The following is a 10,359-nucleotide window of genomic DNA, read 5'->3' on the forward strand; positions in this document are numbered from 1 at the left end:
AGTCTAACCTATTCCTTTCAAAATTCTCTCCACTTAGAGCCTTTGGTGCTTCTCCAGTCAATTAAGTAACCCACATAGTCAACATTTTTATAGCCCTCCTGAAAAAAAAAAATTTCCGTTGGATACCATAGTCTCAAGCCATTGATTTCCATGCGATATCTTAAGATTCTTTTGACAACACCAATTCTTATAAACTACCAACAAAATTATCAACATCTTGTGTTGCTGTTATTGATGCATCAATTTCTTGATTTGTTGTTCTCACTGTTAATATGCCCTCAATTTGTACAACAGTTGGACTACGTAGTACAACAGGTTCCTGTGCATGCTCATCAGTTTCACTATCACCCTTTTTTTTATTTTTACCATCTCCAAAAGATCCATTCCTCCTTTAAATGTGGTGAGTGAAAGAAACTTTATTTTCTCCCAGTATTATGTCTTGAGCAAGCTCTATATATGTACTAATTTTTCTTGTCTCCTTTCACTCTCACCTGCAAAACAAATCAAGGGTTAACTTTAGAAACGCAGACAAGCTTGGGTCATTTCTTATATTTGATATACTCAAGTTACTGATCATGTGGGGAATATTTCTTGAATTAATTTGATCACTTTTTCCTTTTCATCAACTACATTCTTCTTTGGACTTGGTCAATTCAAGGTCAATATTGTCTTGTTCATCACTTTTGAGTTTTTTTTTCTTTTTTCAAAAAGAATCAGTTTTAAAATTTTAGATTTGAGAGTCAGGTTTGATGAATTAAGTATGCTAACCTGTTCCTTAAGAGTGTAGTTTTCCTTTTCAACAGTGTTCTTACAAGTTTCTAGATCAATAAAATCAAACTTGAGACTTGCAAGATTTTTGAATAAATTATCCCTATCAAAAGTTAATTCTTGGAACTCATCAATTATAGCACTTATTAAGGAAACAAGTTTCTTTTTAGAAAATAAATGCCACTTCTCTTTGAGTTCAAGAATACTTACCTCAAAGTTTCCATCATCTTCTTCCATGTCTGAATCTCTAATGTCCATTAGAGCAGTTTCATCATCTTCTTCATCATTTGATTCATCACTTTCAGATGTCTTATAATTTAGATCTTCCATTTCCATCTCATAGGTCTTCAAATTACCAACTAACTCATCAAGGGACATTCTAGTGAGATCCTTAGCTTCTCTTATGGCTGTAACTTTGACATTCCATATAGACTTTGGTAGGACTCTCAAGACCTTCTCTATCTGTTCCTCAGTAGATAAAACCTTTCCTATAGATGATAACTCATTTACAAACAAAGTTAAACTAGTTATCATTTGTTATAGTGACTTATTTTTATTTATTTCGAAAGCCTCATATTCAGTGAAAAGTAATGCAATTTTAAATTTTCTTACTTGGATAGTGCCTTCATGTGCATTCACCAATGCATCCTAGTTTTTTTTAGCAGTGTTGCAATTAGACACTCTATTGTACTCGGTTGGACCAAGACCACAAACGAGAATGTTTTTGGCTTTTGCATTCTTTTGTAGTGCAACACAATCTTCCGAGGTGAATTCACTCCTTACTTTTTTCACTTGTTCTCCATCCACTGTCTTCATAGGAAATGTTGGTCCATCAATAATTCTATCCTATAATTCATAATCTACACTTTTAAGAAATGTTTCCATCCTAGCTTTCCACCAAATAAAGTGAGAACCATCAGAGAGTGGAGGTATAATAGTGGATTGGCCTTCACTGTTACCAGTAGGTGGTGCAGAATTTATCATATTGATCTATGTCTTTGGTGCTATCCCTTTTTAAGAAAACCTCTCTCTGATACCACTTGTTAAGAATTTGTGCCCTACTGATTATCTTAATTTTGCTTAACTATTGCCTATCGATGAAACGGATTACCTGACATGTTCTAAGGAAACTTTAAAACTGTAAATAAAGAACATAGTGAATTTTACGTGGAAAACACCCAGCTCAAAAAGGTGTTAAAAACCATGACTTGTACCTCTATAGGATTTAACCCCAACTTCACTAAATAACTTTGATCCTCAACAACGACTGATTACAAAACTCTTGTAACCAACAAATAGGAACTATAAACTCTAATTCCTTTAACACAATGAGTAGAAATTACAAACTTTATTTCCTAACTACACACACCTCCCAAGGTATGCGTTCCCAAAGTCTCTGAGTTTTCCCCAACTAGAATACTAGATCCTAGTTCAGTTTATAACACACTGAAACTAATATTATATCAATAGTTCAAACACAATTAACAACTCTAAAAATCAACGCTAAAACTCTTAGCTGGATTCTATACTTAGGACCAGGTTCTTCAATGTGTTTCTTCAGTGATTGAGTAGCACTTCGTAAAGTCAATCTGTCAATTGTGCTTTTTTGCTTTGTAAGTGTGTAAATTATTCTGACTGATGCATCTTCTATTTAAGCACAACTCTTCAAAGAGTCATTTTTTATTTCAAACTTCTCCTTTAATCAAAACTCACATTGCATAGAGTTCTACTTCAAGTGAGACTCCTTCTTCAATTCCAACTCTTGTCTCCTTAGTGTTGTAGTAAAACTCCAACTCTTTAAATAAACACATATTAATTTATCGGAATCTTTCTCCACCCACCCATAGGAGTTTTCAAGATATACTTAGAAGTGAAACTCCTTCTTCACGTAGGACTCCTTTTTCAACTCAACTTGCTTTCCCTTATCATTAAGTGTTTGAATTAAATTAGACTTGTTATATTCCCCACATGATCAGTAACTTGAGTATATCAAAATTAATCTTTCTTATTCATTCCTGTCTTTAAGTAATCTTGTCTGCATTTATCAGTGAAACTAGAAATCTGCTTTCCTATGCGTGCACTAGCTCAAGTAACATGTTTCATTCATGTGTCAGTTTGTCAACCATCAAAACTACATAGTACGCAACATGATGGTATGTGGGCTCTTGGTTTCTGGGAATATGCTGGGTTTGCCTTTGCTGGATTGGCACTATTAATTGGTGGCACCACCAAGTATAGGCATTTCAGGTGTAGTGGCAACCCTACAACCAGGTTTTCTTAGGCTATAGTTTCTGCATCGAAGAAGTGGAGAGTAGAACCTCCAGAGAACAAAGACGTATTTTTTGAAGTCAATGATGAGAGATCCTAAACCGCTAGTATAAAAATGCTCCACACCTATAGTTTCAAGTGAGTACCAAAGCACTAATGTCTAAAAAAAAAGGGCATCCCGGTGCACTAAACATACCGCTATACGCGGTGTTCGAGAAAGGCCCTGGAGTAACTGGTAAAGTTGCTGCCATGTGACCAGAAGGTCACGGGTTCAAGCCTTGGAAATAGCCTCTGGTATAAATACAAGGTAAGACTGCATACAAAGCACTAATGTCCAATTCAAAAAATTCACAAATATGCTTAACGTATGACTCTGTATTTTCCCATTCTAAGATACACTAATAAATCTTTGTTGAACCGCAGATTCTTAGATAGAGCGGCCCTGCTCACATCCAATGAACTTGACAATGAGAAGCAGCGTAATCGCAACCCATAGTGCCTCTGCCCTATTTCACAAGTTGAAGAGGTTAAGTGCATCTTGTGGTTCTTACCAATTTGGCTATGTACTTTGCTTTACTCCATTATATTCACCCAATTGGCATCAATCTTTGTTGAGCAAGGTGACGCCATGAAGACAACAATCAAAAACTTTAGAATTCAACCAGCCAGTATGCCTACCTTTGACATCACGAGCGTAGCGAGTTTAGTACTCCACTACCGTCGAGTCATTGATCCTTTAGTGAAAAATTTTAACAAGATCAAGGGCGAGGCCTAAAGGATAACTCAACTTCAACGGATGGGTATCGGACTTGTCATTGCTGCGATGACAATGCTTACTGCAACAATTGTGGAGTACTACAGGATCAAGAACACTAAAGATGACTGCACACATTGCGAAGGCTCAAGCTCTCTAAGCAACTTCTGGAATGTTCCTCAATACTCTCTGATAGGAACTTCGGAAGTGTCCATGTACGTAGGGCAGCTAGATTTTTGTCTCAAAAACTTCATTGTGCATGACATCAATAGCACTTGAAAACTACGCGAGCAGCTTAATTGTGAGTATAGTGATGAAAATTTCTGCAACTGATAACATGTCTGGAATCTGGATGGATCCCAGGAAATCTCAACGAGGGTCATCTAGACAGGTTTTACTTTCTGTTAGCTGGCTAGACAATCTTATATTTTGTTGCTTATATAACATGTGCAAAGTGGTACTAAGGTGTAAAGCATGGTGAAATGATTCAAGAAGTCAAGGAAGACAAATGTGAAGTCTAATTTATCTTACAGTTTTGTTATACTTTGTAAGGCATTTTGGCAGAACAAATAAATAAAAGGAATACTGTTTTATTGTTAATATTTTCATTCTATTACTCCTTTGTCATTTAGAATGTTATTGCCTTATGCTGGGTCTATTAGAAATGGTCTGTCTAGTTAAAAGCAGTAGCAGTGGTAGTGATATAGACTGTGTATATTTTATCCTTCTCAGACCCCACTTTGTAAGCATATATTGGATATGTTGAAAGATTCATTAGATAAGGTTAAGTTGATTTAGAATCGACTTCTAATCACAACTTACATTTAACAAAAAAAATTATGCTAATCGAGAGGTTCATGATATAAAGTTAATGGTGTTGACATCCAATTAAAAAATTATGCTAATGCGTTTATTAGCCTTATTTTTTATAATTATTATATTATTATTATATTTATACATTTATAATATTTATCCTAAAATAGATGAAAGAATCATAAAATGGTAAGGACTCCTAAATTTAGTAAAAAGAAAAAAACGATGGGAATGTACTGAAAGTTAAAAGGACACCTAAAATTATGAGTCCTAAAATATATGGAAATAATCTAATAGAATAAATATACAAGTTTTTTTCTTTTACTTTTTACGGTCTTATCAAAAAATCATTGTCTAGCTTCAAAGATGCATGTATGGTAAATGGAATAGTAGTCATTACTAAAGGTTAGGAAGCACATATGTCTATTTTCTTTTACACATATACTGATTACATACGATCTTCTTATTACCTAAAATAGCCTATATATTCATAATTTTAATTTATATGAATGTACATATGATTAATAGACACTAAAATATCCTGTCCCTGTCTTTTAGGGTTGTCCTCTGTATCAGTAAATTTTGGCTCCATTATGAACTTCTCCATGATGTGAAGTTAAGCTTGCTTATCAAGATGGAGCAAGGATCATTCAATCATGACAATATTTGGTACATGTCTTTCCACATTCTTTGCTATTCGGTAACGTTTTAGTAACTTTTCCTTTTTATACAATCTAAATGTAAGGTGAAGCTGAAGGAGAAATTATTTGGAAAAGGATAAGTTGATTCCGATCATTATATATTAGCAACAATGTTTATTTAATCAAAATTTGTACTGCAAATTCTTGGTGCTTCCATTAAAAGCTTTATATCGTGAGGACTCACATGTTGATGTACTTTCATAAATAGGGCTGCTTTATGTACCAACTTGGCCAAGTTAGAGAATTTGAAATGCTTGCAGAAGGCTCTAGCATTACCTCATGTTTCAGGTTTTTCATTATCTCATGTTTCAGGTTTTCTTTTCTTTTTTACTTTACTAAAATAACCTGTTCTTTTTTGTACGAGATAGAGGTTGTTTATCAAAAGGTTTCAAGTTTGATATACATAGGTATACACCTTTCAAGTTTGAGGTAGGTATATTTTTTTATGTTTCTATCCAGGTTGCTAGAGCTATTCTTAAAAATCCTAACGATGCAATGAAGAAGGATCCTTTTGATATAGTACACACATTTTTATATTTCCAATGAGTAAATGTCCTCAATGTAAGGGTGTACATCGTAATGTGTGTATCGGAACAATAAGAGTTAGCTATAGTTTTATAGTGGATTGTGTCAGAGGCAACATGATGAGGTGTATAATTGTGATGTTGATATAACTTTTAGCGGTTGTAGTATATGTCATGGATATCAGCAGCCAATATGAAAGAGATAAACTGTGAATTACTTTCCCAATGAATGGTTCATGGAAAACGTGAGTTAGAAAAGAATATAATCACATGCCATTGTATTATAATTGTCCTTGCATCACATGCCTCACTTGGTGCTTCTATTATTCTTTCTCAAGAGCTAAGTGTTAGAGCATGTGGAGTTTTGATGATAGACATGAGAATGAAACATGTGGTAAAAGCTGTTCCATCCAACTGAACCAAGGTCAACTGCAGATAAGTTACTGATATGATGACCTGGCGTACAAACAGAAGTGGATAACATTTATAACATTAGAACTTGAGTTGAAAAAGAAGACTTGCAGAAGTTGAGTTGAAAAAGAAGAAGTCCAGAAGTTGAGTTGAACAAGAAGTCTTGAAGAAAGAGAAAACAGGAATCTTATTGAAATAAGAAGAGAGGGGCGGCAACAAGTATCAGAAAATTATCTGGAGTCCTATTGAATATAAAAGTTGATATCAATTGAAGGAATCCATCAGGTGGGTGCTTAAATACAAGAAACTAATTCAAAAGCATCAACTCAAGCACTGAAAAGCATATCAACAATCAGTATATCAGTTCTCATACTTGAAGAAGAACCCAATCTCTTACTTAGCAGGTTGTAGAATTTTTGTAGTGAGTAGGTTCTTTGAGTTGTAATGAGTCAATGTTCTAGTCTCAGTTATCTATAAACTGAGTTAGGAATTATGTCTTCAAGTTTGGGAACTCGAAGACTTGGGAACGCTTATCTTGGGAAGATTTATGTTTTTGTAGTGATAGGAGTTAGAATTTTTAATTCCTAGTTAACAAGAAGTCTTGTAATTCTGTTGATTGTTGAGGCTCAAGTATTATAGATAAATTGGGTTAAATCCTGTAGAGGTAAGGTTGTGGTTTTTTACACCTTTCTTGAGCCGAGTGTTTTCCACGTAAAAATACTGTGTTCAGTATTTACTTCTGTGAACCACTTTTACCTACATGTTCCAAAGATAGACAATTAGTAGGGCTTGTACACTAACAAGTGGTATCAGAGCAAGGTTGTCTTAAATAAGGCTAATACCTAAGAAAAGATTAATATGACGAATTCTACACCTCTTACTGGTCACAATAAAGGTCAGTCAACTACTACACCTCCCCTTTTTTGATGGCTCTCATTTTACCTGGTGGAAATCAAGAATGGAGATGTTCATTCAAAGGAATTTTATGAATCATGGGACAGGATTACTGATGGTCCAACTATTCCAATGAAGACGGTTGATGGTGAACAAGTCAAGAAAGTAAGGAGTGAATTTACTCCTGATGACTTGTTGGCTTGGAAGAAAAATGCAAAGGCCAAGAAAATCTTGGTCTGTGGACTAGGACCTACTGAATACAACAGGGTATCCACCTGCACTACTGCTAAGCAAATTTGGGACGTACTGGTAAATGCTCATGAAGGCACGCCTCAGGTATGAAAATTTAGGATCTGTCTTATTTTCACTGAGTATGAGGCATTCCAAATGAAGGAAAATGAAATCTTGCATGAAATGATGACAAGGCTTACCACTTTAATAAATAAGTTAACTTCCTTAGGAAAAGTCATCTCTGACAAAGAACAAGTTGAAAAGGTTCTGAGGGTATTACCCAAATCAAAATGGAATGTCAAGGTAACTACAATCAGGGAGGCTAATAAGGATCTTGAAGGTATGACTCTGGATGAACTAGTAGGTAACCTAAGGACTTATGAAATGGAAGTTGATGGAATCAAAGAATGAGTAGCTCCTGAGAAAATCTTAGCATTGAAAGCTTCTGATAGTGATGAGTAATTTGAACTTGATAAAGAGCAAGTTGCCTTCATAACTAAGAACTTCAACAAATTCTTCAAAAATAAGAAAGTAACATGTACTAAGAAATGTTCCAATGAAAATCCAAATGGGTGCTACAAATGTGGAAAAACTGATCATCAGATTAGGGACTGTCCAGTCTAGGAAATAGAATGGAAGAAGGAAAGGGCTGAAAAGGAGCTGAAGGCAAAAACAAAGGAGGAGCATGCTATGATAGCAGCCTGGGGATCTGATTCAGATTAAGATGAAGTTGATGAAACTGCATTTATGGCCCTTGGGGAGTCAGATTTAGATGAAGAAGAAGAGTATTCCGAGGTAAGTATACTTGAACTCAAAGAAAAACTGAAATTGTTGTCAAAGCCAAAACTTGTTTCCTTGATGAGTGCATTGATTGATGATTTCCAAGAGTTAACCTCTGATAGGGATGAATTGTCCAACAGTCTAGAAAGTCTTAAATTTGATCTCATCGATTTAAAGGCTTGCTCAGATATAGTTGACAAGGAAAATTGCAGTCTCAAGAAATAGGTTGCAGAACTTGAGATTTCAAATAACAATCTTAGGTCAAAAGTTCTCAAATTAACTCTCACTGAAAATGGGAAAAAGACTACAAGTAAAGAATAAGAAGATGCTAAACTTGAGCTTGTTAAATACAAACAATAATGCCATGATTTAACTGAAGAAATAAATAAGTTGAGTCAGGAAATCACTAAACAAAAATTGGATCTTGAAAGGGCAAATAGGTGGACAAACTCCTCTAGAATTATTCACAAATTAAGTGAGAAAAATTTCAATGAAAAGGCAGGTTTGGGATTCTACAGAAGTTTTGATGATCCAAAAGATTTATGTTACATTTTTGAAAACCTTGGACATCCCACCTAAATGTCCAGTAGCTACAAAAACCAAATTAAACAGTCAAAATCCGGCTAACAGATCTTCTTAAAACAAAAGAAACAAAACCAGTTCTGGTCAGAGAAACAGGTTGCACTACATGTTGCCTGCATGGACTAAAAGAATTTTAATTCATCCTTTCACTCATAAAACAGGACCCAAGCTTGTTTGGGTTCCTAAGTCTAACATTTGAATTCTTTTTAAAGGAGAAAGTAAAAGAAAGCACAAGGCACTGGTATTTAGACAGTGCTTGCTCAAGACATATGACTGGGGATAAGAAAAAGTTCCTTTTACTCTCCAAAATAAATGGAGGAGGAGTTTCCTTTGGTGATGGAAAAAAGGGAATCATAACTGGAATTGGAAAGATTGGCTCATCAGAGTCAAAAGAATTGGAGGATGTCTATCTTGTAAAAGGATTGAAGCATAATCAGCTGAGCATATCATAGCTGTGTGATAAAGGTAATAAAGTTATTTTTACAGCAGCAAGGGTCAAGGTTAAAAACATGGATACTAAAGAGGTTGTGCTCACTGCAAGGAGATATAAAAATGTATACAAAGCTGACATCATGGCACTACCAAGACCTAAACTGACTTTTCTGAGTGCTATAGGAAATGATCCCCTCCTTTGACACAGAAGACTTGGTCATGCACGTCTGAAATAACTAAATATACTTTCATCCAAATACATGGTATTGGGATTACCCAAAACCAAGTTCAAGAAAGAAAAGCTATGTAGTGCATGTGTAAGGGGGAACCAGGTAAGATCCTCTTTTAAGTCCAAGAACCATGTTAGCACAACCAAGTGCCTTGACCTTGTTCATGTATACTTATGTGGACCCATGAAACTTCAAAGCAGAGGTGGCAAAATCTATGTTCTTGTAATTGTTGATAACTATTCCAAGTTTACTTGGACTTTGTCGCTAGTCTCTGAAGAAGATGCCTTTGATGCCTTTGAAATCTTCATTAAATATATTGAAAAGAAATTAGGTACTTCATTAGTTTCCATAAGGTTTAACCATGGTTCAGAATTTGAGAATGTAAAATTATTGAAATACTATTCAACAAATGGTATAGATCAGAACTTCTCATCTCCTAGAACACTACAACAAAATAGAGTGATGGAGAGAAAAAATAGAACTTTGGAAGATATGGCTAGAACAATGATGATTGCAATAAATGTTTCTAAAAACCTTTGGGCTGAGGTAATAAGTACTACAGAATATATCATAAATATATGAATAATCAGACCTTTGTTAGAGAAGACTCCCTATGAATTACTAAAAGGAAGAAATCCTAACATCTCTCACTTTAGAATCTTTGGATATAAATGTTTCATACATAATAATGGAAAGGATAATTTGGGAAAATTTAATGCTAAAAGTGATGAGGGAATCTTCTTAGGATATTCACTCAATAGTAAAGCATATAAGATTTTAAACAATAGAACAAACTATGTTAAAGAAAGCATGTATGTGATCTTTGATGAATCCTGTGTTAAGACTAACCTGTAGGAAGAAAATAATGCTGAGGAACAGGTTGCACAACCCGTTTCACTAACTGAAGCTATCAAACTTGGAGGCACTTCAACAGGGGGAACTGAAACTGAAGGCACAGTGATAGGGGAAAC

The 10,359-nt window shown here is 34.8% G+C and overlaps 1 pseudogene; it reads left to right on the forward strand.

Moving 5' to 3' along the window:
• Positions 1–1,486: 1,486 nt before the first annotated feature.
• On the forward strand, positions 1,487–4,254 carry LOC107849451 (annotated as a pseudogene).
• Positions 4,255–10,359: the final 6,105 nt, after the last annotated feature.

Source organism: Capsicum annuum, chromosome 12, assembly GCF_002878395.1.
Source record: "Capsicum annuum cultivar UCD-10X-F1 chromosome 12, UCD10Xv1.1, whole genome shotgun sequence".
In the NCBI taxonomy this organism is placed as follows: Eukaryota; Viridiplantae; Streptophyta; class Magnoliopsida; order Solanales; family Solanaceae; genus Capsicum; species Capsicum annuum.